Source organism: Triticum dicoccoides, chromosome 6A (genome assembly GCF_002162155.2).
Source record: "Triticum dicoccoides isolate Atlit2015 ecotype Zavitan chromosome 6A, WEW_v2.0, whole genome shotgun sequence".
NCBI lineage: Eukaryota > Viridiplantae > Streptophyta > Magnoliopsida > Poales > Poaceae > Triticum > Triticum dicoccoides.
In genome coordinates, this window is record NC_041390.1 from 585,878,680 (window position 1) to 585,895,714 (window position 17,035).

The 17,035-nt window shown below is 46.0% G+C and overlaps 1 pseudogene; it reads right to left on the minus strand.

The window, feature by feature from the left end:
- Positions 1–14,027: 14,027 nt before the first annotated feature.
- Positions 14,028–17,035, minus strand: part of LOC119316035 — a 12,077-nt pseudogene continuing 9,069 nt past the window's right edge.

A 17,035-nucleotide genomic window follows, 5' to 3' on the forward strand; every position in this document is an offset into this window, starting at 1 on the left:
CATAACGTCTGCATCTGCTCCTGCAATAGGTCTGTCACCTAGCGGTGCATCAAGGACATAATTCTTCTGTGCAGCAATGAGGATAAACCTCAGATCATGGATCCAATCCGCATCATTGCTACTAATATCTTTCAACACAATTTTCTCTAGGAACATATCAAAATAAACATATGAAAGAAGCAACGCGAGCTATTGATCTATAACATAGATATGCTAATACTACCAGGACTAAGTTCATGATAAATTTAAGTTCAATTAATCATATTACTTAAGAACTCCCACTTAGATAGACATCCCTCTAATCATCTAAGTGATCACATGATCCAAATCAACTAAACCATAACCGATCATCACGTGAAATGGAGTAGTTTTCAATGGTGAACATCGCTATGTTGATCATATCTACTATATGATTCACGCTCGACCTTTCGGTCTCAGTGTTCTGAGGCCATATCTGCATATGCTAGGCTCGTCAAGTTTAACCTGAGTATTCTACATGTGCAAAACTGGCTTGAACCCGTTGTAGATGGACGTAGAGCTTATCACACCCAATCATCACGTGGTGTCTGGGCACGACGAACTTTGGCAATGGTGCATACTCAGGGAGAACACTTATACCTTGAAATTTAGTGAGAGATCATCTTATAATGCTACCGTCAAACAAAGCAAGATAAGATGCATAAAAGATAAACATCACATGCAAAAATATGTGACATGATATGGCCATGATCATCTTGTGCCTTTGATCTCCATCTCCAAAGTACCGTCATGATCTCTATCGTCACCGGCATGACACCATGATCTCCATCATCTTGATCTATATCAATGTGTCGTCACGTGGTCGTCTCACCAACTATTGCTCTTGCAACTATTGCTATCGCATAGCGATCATGTAAAACAATTATTTGGCGCTTGCATCTTATGCAATAGAGAGACAACCATAAGGCTTTTGACAGTTGCCCATAACTTCAACAAAACATGATCATCTCATACAACAACTTATATCTCATCACGTCTTGACCATATCACATCACAACATGCCCTGCAAAAACAAGTTAGACGTCCTCTACTTTGTTTGTTGCAAGTTTTACGTGGCTGCTACGGGCTTAAGCAAGAACCAGTCTTACCGACGCATCAAAACCACAACGATAGTTTGTCAAGTTGGTGTTGTTTTAACCTTCGCAAGGACCGGGCGTAGCCACACTCGGTTCAACTAAAGTTGGAGAAACTGACACCCGCCAGCCACCTGTGTGCAAAGCATGGCGGTAGAACCACTCTCGTGTAAGCGTACGCGTAATGTCGGTCCGGGCCGCTTCATCCAACAATACCGCCGAACCAAAGTATGACATGCTGGTAAGCAGTATGACTTATATCGCCCACAACTCATTTGTGTTCTACTCGTGCATATAACATCAAACCATAAAACCTGGCTCTGATACCACTGTTGGGGAACGTAGTAATTTCAAAAAAATTCCTACGCACACGCAAGATCATGGTGATGCATAGCAACGAGAGGGGAGAGTGTTGTCTACGTACCCTCGTAGACCGAAGCGGAAGCGTTGATGCAACATAGAGGAAGTAGTCGTACGTCTTCCCGGTCCAACTGATCCAAGCATCGTTACTCCGGCACCTCCGAGTTCTTGGCACACGTTCAGCTCGATGACGCTCCCCGGGCTCCGATCCAGCAAAGCTTCGGGGAGGAGTTCCGTCAGCACGACGGCGTGGTGACGATCTTGATGTTCAACCATCGTAGGGCTTCGCCTAAGCACTGCTACAATATGACCGAGGTGGAATATGGTGGAAGGGGGCACCGCACAGGGCTAAGGAACGATCACGAAGATCAACTTGTGTGTTCTAGGGTGCCCCCTGCCCTCGTATATAAAGGAGCCAAGGGGAGCGGGCGGCCGGCCAAGGAGGGCGCGCCAAGGGGGAGTCCTACTCCCTCCGGGAGTAGGACTCCCTTCTTTCCTAGTTGGAGAAGGAGAAGGGGGAAAGAGGAGGAAGAGGGAAAGGAAAGGGGGGCGCCAGCCCCCTCTCCTTGTCCTATTCGGACTAGGGAGGGGAGGGGCGCGCGGCCACCTCTTGCCTCTTTTCCTCTTCTCCCTTAGGGCCCATGTAGGCCCAATAACCCCCGGGGGGGGGGGTTCCGGTAACCCCTCGGTACTCCGGTAAAATCCCGATTTCACCCGGAACAATTCCGATATCCAAATATAGGCTTCCAATATATCAATCTTTATGTCTCGACCATTTCGAGACTCCTCGTCATGTCCATGATGACATCCGGGACTCCGAACAACCTTCGGTTCATCAAAATACATAAACTCATAATGAAACTGTCATTGTAACGTTAAGCGTGCGGACCCTACGGTTCGAGAACAATGTAGACATGACCGAGACACGTCTCCAGTCAATAACCAATAGCGTAACCTGGATGCTCATATTGGTTCCTACATATTCTACGAAGATCTTTATCGGTCAGACCGCATAACAACATACGTTGTTCCCTTTGTCATCGGTATGTTACTTGCCCGAGACTCGATCGTCGGTATCTCAATACCTAGTTCAATCTCGTTACCCGCAAGTCTCTTTACTCGTTCCTTAATACATCATCTCACAACTAACTCATTAGTTGCAATGCTTGCAAGGCTTATGTGATGTGCATTACCGAGAGGGCCCAGAGATACCTCTCCGACAATCGGAGTGACAAATCCTAATCTCGAAATACGCCAACCCAACATGTACCTTTGGAGACACCTGTAGAGCACCTTTATAATCACCCAGTTACGTTGTGACATTTGGTAGCACACAAAGTGTTCCTCCGGCAAACGGGAGTTGCATAATCTCATAGTCATAGGAACATGTATAAGTCATGAAGAAAGCAATAGCAACATACTAAACGATCGGGTGCTAAGCTAATGGAATGGGTCATGTCAATCAGATCATTCAACTAATGATGTGATCCCGTTAATCAAATAACAACTCTTTCTCCATGGTTAGGAAACATAACCATCTTTGATTAACGAGCTAGTCAAGTAGAGGCATACTAGTGACACTCTGTTTGTCTATGTATTCACACATGTATTATGTTTCCGGTTAATACAATTCTAGCATGAATAATAAACATTTATCATGATATAAGGAAATAAATAATAACTTTATTATTGCCTCTAGGGCATATTTCTTTCAGGCCTACCGATTGAACCCATCCGGACAAAGGATGCATTTACTGCTCAGTGCAGGGTTCTTGTTAGGGACAAGATCCCGATCAGCATCCACCAATGGTTTAAGCCGGCTAAAGAAGACCCTGAGGTGTCTTATGTCAATGATATGCAGAAAGATGATCTTTGGAATGAGCTGAAGGCAAATTTCACCCTACCGCTAGAGGAGGATCCGGAGAAGCCGGTTATAAAGCCATTAATTAAGTCTGCTACTCTTAAGAAGATGGCAGAGCTATTCAGGAGGTGGAAGAATGAGCTGAAAAGGTTTGTCGACCAAGAAGAGACACCACAATTCATCGGCAAATATGAGAAGATCAGAGATCAATGGCCCGCATTTGTGGCCCACAAGACATCGGATAAGAGTAAGAAGATGTCGGAGACAAACAAGAAAAATGCTGCGAAGAAGAAGCTTCACCATCGCACGGGGTCAGGTGGCTACCTCAAAGGCCGGCCTAAGTGGGCAAAGGCTAAGACTGATCTACTTGATAAAGGGATCGAACCAGAGACAATGAACTGGCCAGACCGTTGCCGGACTTGGTTCTTCGGGGTTGGCTGATCCTTGGACCCTGTAACAGGGAAGTGCGTTTGGACGGACGAGCAACTTGACATACCCTTCAAGAAACTTCGGTACTATATCGATGCAGCGCAGAAAGGGACGTTCCTTCCAGACAGAGAGAACGACGAGCTCACAAAGGCCCTCAGAAATCCTGAGCACCCTGGACGGACACAAGGCACGCCAGGCTCCATTCCGTGGAAAGCTGGGTTTCCGGACGCAGGCGGTTACAAATGCCACGAGAGGAGGAAGAAAGTGCAGCAGACCGAACTGCAGGCGCTGCACGCAAGGGTACAAGCGATAGAGGAACGAGAAGCAAATCGCAGCAAATGACTTGCCGAAGCTTCCCCTGAAGCTACCCCGCCATCTCAGCGGAGGAGCAGTGTGGCTTCCACCGAGCTGCTTCAGCCGGAGCATGTCTTGACGGCTCCTGCCAGCTATCCCGTGGATGCTATCACGGAGTCTCAAAATTGCCACCTTATGACACAATGGATTAATATGAAGGTCAAGGCGGCTGTTGGCTCTGTTTTTCCTAATGAACCCGACCCAACTTTTCACTGCCGGCCAATTCCAGAAGGATATTGCTAAGGTGATGGTGGATGAAAAAACGGAGGGATTTGAGGACCTCCAGCTTGACCATCCTACCGGAGAAGGGGAGACTCGGCTGGGTTCTTCTCTGAAGACTCCATGCCTATGGCGGAAGGAGCTCATCAACCTTCCGAACTGGACGCCTCCGCCTCCTCCTCCTCCGGCGAGTCAGGGCACTCCGCCTCCTCCACCGCCTCCTCCTCCGGCGAGTGACGATCAGGGCACTCGGCCGGCTCCTTCTCCGGCGCGTGGCGGCACTCCACCTCCTTCTCTGCCTGCGCCGGCGCGCCTGAGCAGCCAGCCTCCTCCTTCTCCGCCTCGTCAGCAAGGGCGGAAGAGACCCGCCGCCGCTCCAGCACCTGCTCCGGCGCATTGTAGTCCTTCTCCTCCGCCTCGTAAGCAAGTAAAGAAGACAGCCGCTCCGTTTTCTCGGCCGGCGTCTAGCAGTACAGCCAGAGGCGGGAGGACATACAGATTCGGTCCTTCTCTGAAGACTCCAGAGAAGTTACCATACGAGAGGACCCCGGAGGAGAACGCGAAGATCGCGTGAATCGAAGTGGATGACTGGTTTCAAGGGTTGAAAGCAAAGAGACATCCACCTCCGGAGGAGAAGGTAGATCCGGTGAAAGCAAAGCACACTCTGGCTGCCCTGGCAAAACCACCCAAGTCTCCGCCGAAAGGCAACTATGAGCGCATTATTGGAAAGACATGGGCCGAAGCGGAGCGGTCGGGAAGTACAGTCAGTGATCAAAGGATGAAAGAACGACGAGCAGCTGGGAAACAAATTGCCCAGCTCGGCGAACAAGGGAATCAATCGTGCCCCCCGCTCAAGGTGCCTAGCGACATCGTCGATCCAAGGATGGTGCCCGGTTATAGCAATCTTGGAGATTACCTGGCCGACGATGTACATTATGATTTCATGGACATGCAGATACACAGATACGAGTACGGGAAGCCTCTCGTCAAAGATGAAAGATCTCTATCAACGATGATGTGAATATTGCATGATTGGTACTTGAAAATCTGCAGAGAGTCTGGGGGAGGAGTACTTTGTATGTGAGAGTTAAAAAGGAGCATGACCTCGTTGGAATTGATCTGTTTCCTATTTCATTTGAGGAGTTCTATCAGTTTTTCAATCAATTGGCCCTCGAGAAAGCAACGGTCACCTACTACTATCTGTAAGTACTACTACTTCTGTCATTAAGTCTCTCTATATAGCTCAGCTCTTTCATTGCATGTATTTATAATTATCCTCACTATATTATGCAGATTCAAGATCGCCGAATTGAAGAAAAGACAAGTCGGTGATATTGGGTTCATTAACACATATCTCATAGATGCAACTGAGGTTAAATTTCATGCCGCAGATACCGAGGCCAACTTGCTACGATCATTCAAAATAAATGAACACAAAGATATAATGCTCTTTTCTTACAACTTCAAGTGAGTGTTACTGTCTTGTGCATATTCGGTTTCCCTTATATATTAGTCCAGGTTATAGTAATGTAATTGATGAGTTATGCATGCGTACGCAGGTACCATTATATTCTCCTAGAGATTAGGCTTGAGCAGGGAGTAGTAATTGTCTTAGACTCTAAACGAAAAGATCCCCAGGAGTATGTGGACATGACTCAAATGCTCGAGAAGTAAGTTAAATCGATCATTATCCACCATATCAGCAACTTTGTTCATTTCTGATATCAAGTAATTGTTTTCTTTGTCTGGCAGGGTTTGGAGAAAATTCACCAGAAAAGCTCCGGGACTACCGAAGGAGCTGGAATTTAGACACCCGAAAGTAAGTACTATAGTAGCATGTTCCACGCATCTCCTAGTGATTCAAGCGCTAGTTTGATCAATACCATTTGGCATTCTTGCTTATCAGTTTGATTGACCTCTATTTCTTGTAAAGTGGTTGTGGCATGAATAAGGGAATGATTTCTGTGGATACTACGTTTGCGAGTCCATCCGCCACACGACCTGTGAGCGGAGCTACTCTGACGAACAATATGAAGTGCGTAAATAACAATATTCACAATTTTATTTTATTAGCATCATTTGTGTTGAGTTTCATTCATTCATATATATATATATATATATATATATATGTATTGACCCCCTTCTTCAAATTAGATGTTTCGGATGCGGAATGAACTCCTACCACCAGATCGCATGCGAGCAATTCAAGAGGAATTGGCGGCATTCTTTCTTGACCACGTGATCGCTAAAGACGGAGAGAATACTATGTGGACCATGCGTCCATAATTTAGGAGATTATATTTGTAAGAGATAATTATTGTATATATGTAGCCGGTAGTGTCGGATAGATATACGAGAACTTGTTGTTCGACCAATCTCTCGGAGAAGGAGAGGTGGTCGATATCACTTCTCTCTGTATGCATATATGTTCATGATGATCTTCTGTTTCCTTCGTTTTCTTACTAGCTAGCTAGCGTGTCTAGTCCTCTCGTATGTAGTATAGTACGTACCGTCGACCAAACACGGACATATATAAGAGATGACACTTCTCTCTATTAATTAGCTAGCTAACACATATATGAAATACCTAAATTAACCCCCCAAAACCCCCAAACCCCCCCCTCAAAAAAAAAACAAAAACCCCAGCAATAGAAATGCTGACGCGTGGATGCCTATTGGTCCCGGTTGGTGGAGTAAATTGCACAAAACCACCACTTTGAAGGCTTGGTTTGTAGAAAACACTACGCTACATTTTTTTGGCAGAAAACACCACCTCTACGGTAATCTTTTTGCAAAAACCACTGATCAGCGGATTAGAGCGTATTAAGTATGTTTATGACAGGTGGGTCCAGATTTTGCCGATGTGGCATAACGGCTCTGCCAAAACGGCGTCAAACCGGACATGGGCTCCACCTGTCAGCTGGTTCTTCTTCTCCAATTCTCCTCTATTTCTCTCACTGAAAAGTCAACTCCCTGTCTCGATCCCCTTTCCCATGAACACAGGCGTGCCCACCCAAGCCGATCCTGACCGCCGTCACACAGCCAGATTGCGTCGTCACAGCCAGCGTCGCCGACGAGCCCAGCGGCCCCTCCAGTTTCTCTCCCCTCCCTCTACTCCTACTGGCCGCCTGGATTGACCTTGTGTCGTAGTCGTGCAACGAACGAGCGCCATGGATGCCGCCGAGCTTCTCTCCCCTCCCTCTACGCAACGAACGAGTGCCATGGACGCCGTCGCTTCGCCGGCGAGCCCAGACTGCCCTCTGACTGCTCTCCCCTCCCTCTAATCGTCCTGCTCACCCGGATAGGCCCAGAGTCGCAGCCGCATGAAACGAGCGCCAAGGACGCCGCCGCCTCGCCGGCGCGGCTACGCCGCCCGCGACGACCATCTCTACCCACGAAAAAGAGCTCATCGCCTTCCATGCTGCCCTCGACGTGGGACGCCGTCACCTCGCCGGCTTGGCCACAGCACCTGCGACGACCATCTCTGCCCGCGAAGAAGAGCTCCTCGGCTGCGGCGGCCACGCCGCCCACGACGACCAACTCGGCCCTCCGAGATGAGCTCTTCGTTGAGGCCTCGTCGCCGGCGCGGCCATGCCGCCCGCGAAGAAGAGCTCTTTGTTGGGGCTGCATCGCCGGCGCGGCCATGCCGTCCGCGAAGAAGAGCTCGTTCATGGACCTGATTGCTTTTCTGATTTTGATGTAAGGGTCTCCTTGTAAAATACCTCATCTAACGTTGTTTCGGCAGAGCTGTTACGCCACGTCGGCAAAATCTGGACCCACTTGTCATAAACATACTTAAAACGTTCTAATTCGCCGATCAATGGTTTTTTCAAAAAGATTACTGTAGAGGTAATGTTTTTTGCCAAATAAATGTAGCGTAGTGTTTTCTACAAACCTAGCCTTTAAAGTGGTGGTTTTGTGCAATTTACTCCGGTTGGTGCCACCAACCGGGACCAAAGGCCCTCCTGCGTGGGCTCAACGCGCAGGCCACGTGAAGGCCCATCTGTCCCGGTTCTGATTAGAACCGGGACTAAAGGATTAGGACATTAGTAATGACCCTTTAATCCCGGTTCAGAAACCGGAATAAAAGGCCCTTACAAACCGGGACAATAGGCCCGTTTTCTACTAGTGGGAGTAGAAAATTGAAAAACAAAGAAAAAAAAAGCAGATTGAACAGACCGACCCAGCGACCGGATTGGAAACAGCTAATGGCTGGGCCGTTGTTCCCGCCCGTAGTTGATTCCTATTAGGAATCGTTATTATTGTTTCTTAAAAAAAAAGGAATCGTTATTACTGGCGGGCCCCGGTCGTCGACTCTGCGCCTCGCGTCTCGGTCGGAGTTGATGGATCCCCAGGCTGGAGGAGAACCGCCGGCCGCCGAAGGCTCGTCCAACTCGGCGCCGACGGCGAGGAAGAGGACTCCCGGGAGGTGGAGAAGGATCCCACGCGCCCACCCCTTCACGCCGAGTAAAACGCCGGAAGAAGCGGAGTTGTCAATGCTGAAAAACGCCGAGTTCATTGAGAACATGCGCGAGGAGGACTGCGATCTGCTCACGGAGCAGGACAGGCTCGACTTCCACGCCTTCAAGAAGAAGATGGGCCCTGCCATGCGCCTCATCGCCAAGTCCACGCTCGACAACACCTTCTTCAACCCCATACAGTTCAGCGACACAAAGTAATTAATTAAAGAGACTTCTTCTCACTATAGCACTATCTCCTATTCCATCTACAAGGAAATCTAGGTCAACTCCTACCTAGTACAAGTTAATCCTTATCAACTGTAAATTAAAAATCTGATCTCTGATTCCAGTTTTTATCATTATTACCATAATCTGTATGTTTTTGGTTTCTTTTCATTTGTCATATCTATGCAGAATTGAACTATATTTTGGGGTCATTATTTTTACAAGCGAATCACTTGATTAACCATTGTACCTGCAGGGAGGAGCACCTGAGCGCCGAGGACATGGAAGCACAAATATCAGCACGATTTCCTGATCGCAAGCCTTGCCAACAAGCAAAAGACTTTGCTGAACTTGCTCTGGCGCACTACAATGAGAAGAACAAGACGGTCAGCAAACAACTCATTATTTTCTTGCCATCTCAATATCTCTTGCTTTTTTTTAGACAATCTCAATATCTCTTGCTGAACTTGCTCTGAAGTACTATTATTTAACTTACTCGCGAATTGTTTCTTGAAAAAATGTTACAAACAGAGCGGGTTTGAGTCGGCCACGACTCTGCTATCGAATTGCTTCTCTGAGTCGTCTGGGGACATTTATGGCCATGTTAATTTCACCGCCGTTCCTAAGAAGCAGACTGCTTCAAAGACCAAGAGGCTGTGCTTTGCTGAGCTTATGCATACTCCAAGCCTTGAAGCATATGCAAGGGCTCAGCCTATGCGCGTGCTGCGTGTGTGCACCATTGATGATGATTCTTGTTATGGTATGTATTTCAACCCTCTTAATGTATTTTTTCTATGGCCAAGCTGTTAATTTTCTGATATAGTATTGAAGTGATACCTGATGCAAGGAAGATGGAAGGGACAGCCAAAACATAAGTAGACTTGCAATGAATCCACAATTCATAAAATCCATGGGCAGTTGGGACAAAGGCATATATAAGCCTATTCTTATATATATTCTCTGTTTGCAAAGATTTGGTGGGTGTTTCCATTGCACTAACATAAGAGTGTCACTGGACATACACGAACTAGTTGGCCTCGGCGTTATACTGCGACATACATGTATTTATCACTGCTGTATAAGTAGGGAAACTAACATGTTTTACTCCTTACATACGAAATAGCAGGCCTCAGTTTTATACTGTCGACATATATATGTACTACTGATCATTGGCTCAGGCTCATTGCTGCACCAGTAAACAAAATAACATGTTGTTTTCCTCAAATTTGTATGTGCAAGGTTGATCTGTTACTAAGTTAACACAAAGCATCACTTGGATGACGTTTTGCAAGAAAATAAATGAAAAGCTTAGCATTATATTTTGGATGTATTATATTCTTTGTCTGACCATCAACTTTATATTTGAATATCTGTTGAGTGTTGGTGATTGATGTTGTCGCGTTGTAGGTGGGTGCCATGAGATATTTAGAAAGATTGATAACAAGAGGAGTGATGACATGGATTATGAGCGCTGTCACGCATGTAGCGACCGTATCAAGCATCCGAACGGGCAACTGTTTGATGGAGGGCATAACAGCAGCAGGATGCCATACTACTCTGCCTAACCTAAGCATTTTATGTGCATCGTTGAAAAGACGGAAGTAGTCAAGTGTTGGGAACTTGGATGCATCTCACTGCAGTGAATTTATAATGTATGCTGCCAGTGCATGGATAAGTAATGCTTGTATTATAGCTAGTACTGCATCGGTGATGCTAAGTTATTGTACGTGGCGTGTGGGTAATATTAATAAGTTAATCTAATGCGTGTCAAATCTGAAAGAACTTTCCGTCTAAGGTTAGGCAGCCCATTACTTTTTTTCATATATATAAACGGTGATATTAGTGAATTTATGCGTGTTCGGTAGAGTGTCCGGATCAGTAAGACTTGTTTCATATCAAGAATTTGCACTTTGTTTACCAACTGTCGTATGCGTCGAAGAGGGAAAAGTGAAAGAAAAAAAACTGACCAATGATGCCTCACAAAACTGAGAAACCTTGTGAAATGTCTTCAGGATTGTCCTAAACACATTGAAACATTGACAAAAATTATGAAACCTACCCGATATTAAACTCATAATAAAAGACAATGAGCAACATCCTAATGGTATTTCATTTACACATTTTGAAACCTGACACGAAAGTGCGCCGAAGTTACTTATTTTTACAAATTCTTCTTTTCTTACTAACTGAATTACTTTGATTTTTAAAATAAATTGAATATGTGGGGTAAAAGCACTCAATTCGCTTTATGATATGATGATCTAATGACTTTTGGCCTATATGTGACTGTACTTTTGTGGATCATGTCTGTGGCTCATTATTGTAAATGTGATTCGAGACTATAAGTGTGAATCCTTTTTTTTCTAGAAATAAGGTCATGTAAATAAGTTACACCATTGCCTTAAATTGATATGACCCACACGTCTATTAGGGAGCTACTTCATTGCAGGAGGGGATGCTCAGAACAATATATGGAGTACTGAGCTGCATGGAATCAACATGGTTGTTGGATCAAATGATATTCAAACATTAATGTAACAACTCTCCTATATTTATATATAAAAGCATGAAAAGAGAGATGGGAATTTACTATTATCCAAAAATAAAAATATTTTCTGTGTGCATGTGCGCACCTAAGTCGAGAACGGAGTAGAATAAGCCTTCGCTAGGTTCCTATCAGCATAACGTGTACACACGCAATGTACATAGTTTATGCGCTTTGCTAGAGTTACTTTCTACAATGACGTAGGAATCCACGGGGAATCTTGGACTAGGAAGGATCAGGATTTGCAACCATGCTAGTTATGGTCTGTCTACGAAGTAACGATCATGTTTAAGAATTTGACAACTAACTAACGCGTCTAGCCAATTCAGTGGGTTATGGGCTGACCCTCAACAAACTAGGCCCGAGTTAAGGTTTGGTTGTTGTAGAGGGCTTGACTTAGCTGCATGTGCATGTTATTAGAACTATGTATCTTGGAAACTCAAATAGAGGGAACTAGAGCCGAGAACATGGCTGATTCTTTAGGGTTTAATAAAAGTTTTGCAGTTAGTAATTCTGGTAGAAGTGGTGGTTTGGGAGTTTTTTGGAATGAAGAAATAAAGTTGGAGATTGTTGGTTATTCTCAGTACCATATTGATGCCGTGATTGATGATCTAGCAGACGTGAAAATAAGGGTTACCTTTGTCTATGGAGAAGCACAAGTAAACGCAAGATATAACACTTGGGACATGCTTAGGGGAATCGTGGGCGCTAGCGATATACCCTGGCTCGTTCTAGGAGATTTCAATGAAGTTCTGCATGCTCACGAACACGACGGAGTTGGAAACAGGAGCCAAGCTCAGATGGATGCTTTTAGGGACGCGCTTGATACTTGCGGTCTTATGGACATAGGCTATTCTGGAATAGGATGGACCTTTGAGAAGAAAGTGACTGGAGGCACATATACGCGTGTTCGACTTGACCGGGGAGTGGCGAACCCGGCCTGGACCATAGCGTTTCCATCAACCATAGTCGAGCAAAAAAGTGCGGCCACAAGCGATCACGTACCCATCTACGTGAGGCTGGTGCATGACGCATGCAGGAGGGCACCTCGCTCTTTTAAATATGAAATCGCCTGGGAGCGTGATCCGGGGCTGCAGCCCGTGGTCCAGGGTGCATGGGCGAATGGAGCGGGGGATTCTGTTTCTCAATCAGCGACAAGCTACAGTCCTTGTCTTCCGATTTGTCTGCATGGGATGGACCCACTTTGGGAATGTTCGCCGCGAGATCCAGCGCATGAAAAGAGAGCTACAGGAGTTGCGCGAATCCCCAAATAGATCTGGCCCTGTTCATATTGAGCTCAAAATAATAGAAAGGCTAACCGAACTATATCACAGAGAAGAAATCTTATGGCGCCAACGAGCACGTGTTGAATGGTTAATGCAGGGAGATAAGCATACGTATTTTTTTCACCTACGGGCGAGTCGCAGAAGAAGGAAGAACCAGATCAAGGCCCTTCAGAGACCCAATGGAGAGCTCACAGAAAATGTTCCGGAGATGGAAAACTTGACTAACACTTTTTACAGGGACTTGTACACCTCGGAGGGCGTGCATGATATGGAACAGGTTCTTGAAACAGTTCCTACCAAAGTCACCGCAGCGATGAACGAGTCTCTGAATGCTCCTTATAGTCAGAATGAAGTCAAGGTAGCTCTGTTTCAGATGTATCCCACTAAGGCTCCAGGTCCGGATGGTTTCCCGGCGCATTTCTTTCAGCACCATTGGGACACGTGTGGGGGAGATGTCACCTCAGCAGTCCTCCGGATTGTCGAAGGAACGGAATCAGCGGAGTGCATTAATGATACTGTTTTGGTCCTGATCCCAAAGGTAAAAAACCCCACGCTACTTTCTCAATTTCGTCCAATTAGTTTGTGCAACGTCTTGTACAAGACTGCATCAAAGGTGATCGCCAACAGATTGAAGCTTGTCCTTCCTGAAATTATATCTGAGGAGCAGTCAGCTTTTGTCCCGGGACGTCTGATAACAGACAACATCATCACAGCATACGGATGCTTGCATTTCATGAAGAGGAATAAGGCCAAGAAACACCAGTCCTGTGCGCTCAAATTGGACATGATGAAAGCATACGACAGGGTGGAATGGCCGTACTTGCAAGCTATAATGCTTAAACTGGGCTTCAGTTCCAGGTGGGTTGATATAGTAATGAGCCTGGTATCCACAGTTACTTTCTCGGTGATGTTCAATGGAAAGAAACTTCAAAGTTTTAAACCTTCACGTGGTATCCGACAAGGGGATCCGATTTCTCCATACTTGTTCTTGCTTGCAGCAGAGGGCCTTTCGTGCCTGTTAAAATCTAAAAGTGAGTCATCCAACTTGAGTGGTTTACAGGTTGCTACTACGGCGCCGCCAGTGAGCCACCTCCTATTCGCTGATGACAGCCTGCTGTTCTTTAAAGCAAATAGTGTGGGGGCTAACGAGGTGTACCATGTCTTGGATACTTACTGTCAGGCGACGGGGCAACGGATAAACAATGCAAAATCATCCATATATTTCAGCAAGGGTGTTCCTGACTCGGTAAGACAAGAGGTTAAAGATATACTTCAAGTCCCAAATGAGACTCTCAATGAGAAATACTTGGGGATGCCTTCTGACATAGGGTGTTCAAAGAATGGAGCTTTTAAGTACCTTAAAGATCGACTGTGGAGCAAGGTTCAGGGCTGGATTGAACGCACAATCTCCTCGGCCGAGATGGAAGTGCTAGTCAAGTCTGTGGCCCAAGGAGTGCCGGTTTTTTCTATGTCATGTTTTAAGCTTCCCAGAGGCCTATGTGAACATCTCAACATGCTTATCAGGAAGTTCTGGTGGGAAAGTAAGGAAGGAAAACGAAAGCCTCATTGGGTGTCATGGAAAACGATGACACAACCCAAGGGCATGGGGGGCTTAGGCTTCAAAGACTTTGAGCTCTTTAACCTAGCAATGTTGGCAAAACAAGCATGGAGACTATTGCAGTATCCCGAGACCTTGAGTGCATGTATTCTCAAGAGCATTTATTATCCCAACTCGGACATTCTTGAGGCTGCGTTGGGTGGACACCCTAGCCAAGTATGGCGTGCTATTATTGAAGGAAGGGACACCCTTCGGCAGGGGTTGATTAAAAGAATCGGGAACGGGGAAGCAACAGAAATATGGAATCAGAATTGGCTCCCTAGAGAGGGAATGTTTCGCCCATATGGTAGTACAAAACCGAATCCACCGGCCAAAGTTTCCGAGCTCATCATAAGCGCTACTGCCTCCTGGAATAGACAGGTTATTCAAGATAATTTCATGCCCATCGATGCACAGGTTATCCTTGCGATCCCATTATGTACCCGTAACATACCTGATTTCTGGGCGTGGCATTATGAGAAGCATGGAGTCTTTTCAGTTAAGTCAGCTTACAAAATGCTGGTAGCGACAAAGTTAAGAAGGGAAGCATGGCTTGAGGGAGCGGCCGGAACCTCAAATGCAGTTGCAGAAGAGGGATCTTGGAAAAGATTATGGAAGACGGAAGTTCCAGGGAAGATTCGGATGTTTTTATGGCGCCTATCAAAACATTCTTTGCCAACGAATGATGTGAGGGTACATCGCCACATGGCTGACTCCGATCAATGTAGCTTATGTGGAGCGCGGGACTCTTGGCGTCACTCTCTGCTAGAGTGCTCATCTTCAAGAAGTGTGTGGGCTCTTATGGAGGAGGATATCACACATCAAATCATATAGAACAAGGAACCAAGTGCAAGACAATGGCTGTTTTCACTAATGCAACTGTTATCACATGAGCACTTCGTCCTTACTGCTGTCACTCTTTGGGCCATTTGCCATGCACGACGCAAGGCCATCCACGAGTCCATCTTTCAGAGTCCACAGGCCACCCACGGCTTCGTCATCAGTTTCATTGCTGAACCAGATGCACTGAAGCCCAATGATCTGGGGAGAGCTAACACTCCGGGATCAGGCCACCCTGGCCAGCGTCGGCCTAAGAGGCCACCAGCGGGAAGTTGCAAAATTCACGTGGATGCGGGAGTATTGACAAGAATAGGAGGATCAGCAGCGGCCGTATGTAGGGACGAGTGGGGAAACTTTATGGGCAGCTCCGCCTTGGTTATTGAAGGGGTGGTAGACCCGGCCACTATTAAGGCAGTGGCATGTCGGGAAGCACTGTCTTTGGCTGAAGACTTGGGCGTTGCGAGCTTTGTTGTGGCGTCGGATTGCAGCCAAGTTGTATCGGATATCAACAGGAGATCAAACGGGATTTACGGAGCGATCATTGAGGAGATAGCCATTAGATCATCCAATTTTCAGTGTAATTTTACTTTTGAGAGTCGTGCTGTGAATTATGAAGCACATAGATTAGCAAAGTTCTCACTTGCTAGAGGTCTGGGGTGCCATGTGTGGTTTGGAGTGCCCCATGACCAAAGTTGTATCCCACTTCATGTGGATTTTCATGAATAAAGCTTGGCATTACCCCTCAAAAAAAAACATGATGTCAGCTTGCACAATTAAAAGCCATGTGATTTTTAAAAGAAAGGTACAAAGAAATCCCAACTTTATATTATAAAGCCCCCAACCACCATGGCGCTTGCATGAAGGATTGAACTTCTGTTCGATATTCTCAATCGGCGCTAGCTGATGGGGCATGGTTTTGTCACTTATAAGGTTCTGAAAAGAACCATTCGCTTGCAGAATATGCAAGTAGTATCATCCTGCGCTATCGCCTATAGAAAAGGCCTCCTCTATTTATTTTTTCCATGGAGAAGATATATGTGCATTTCTAGACCAGAAACCTTTTTAAAGAGAACAAAGGCGGGTTTGAGTTTGTCGAACTCAATCGATGTGCGACAGGTGTGGAGGGACATCAGTGATTGCCTGCACACACGCGCATGTGCTGCGCGCATACATGCTTGCTTGCACCATTCCGCAACGCCGGTCACCGTTGACATTAATCAGTACATCACAAACATATAATGGTGTTCCTTGGAACTAGGAGGCACAAATGCATGGGGGATGGAACACACATGCATCGACCCGTTTTTTGTCATGTGTGCCTTTAGCCAACCCCAACTAACAAAACAAATATGGTCAATACAGACAGATTGTTGCATCATATGATCAATGGGATCATTTGTCGTCGTTGCAGAAATCAGGTGGCAGCCCACGACACCAGCGGTCTACCGACATCACAACTTGATTAATTAGTATGGTCATAAACAATCCAGATGCATTACTTACATGGATCCCATAGCATGTCATGGATTGCTTGCGACGAAAGACAAGCTACCAGTATGAATGTGTTATCAGTACAAAATCATAACAAAATTGACATGAGATGTGCACGCTCAGAGCCGTTTCTCATACAATACAAATGTTGCTTCAGATTCGTGTTCATATATCTTGAATTGTCCCTATACATGCATTTTTTGTCAGGATGAGCAAAACTCTCTCTCTCTCTCTCTCTCTCTCTCTCTCTCTCTCT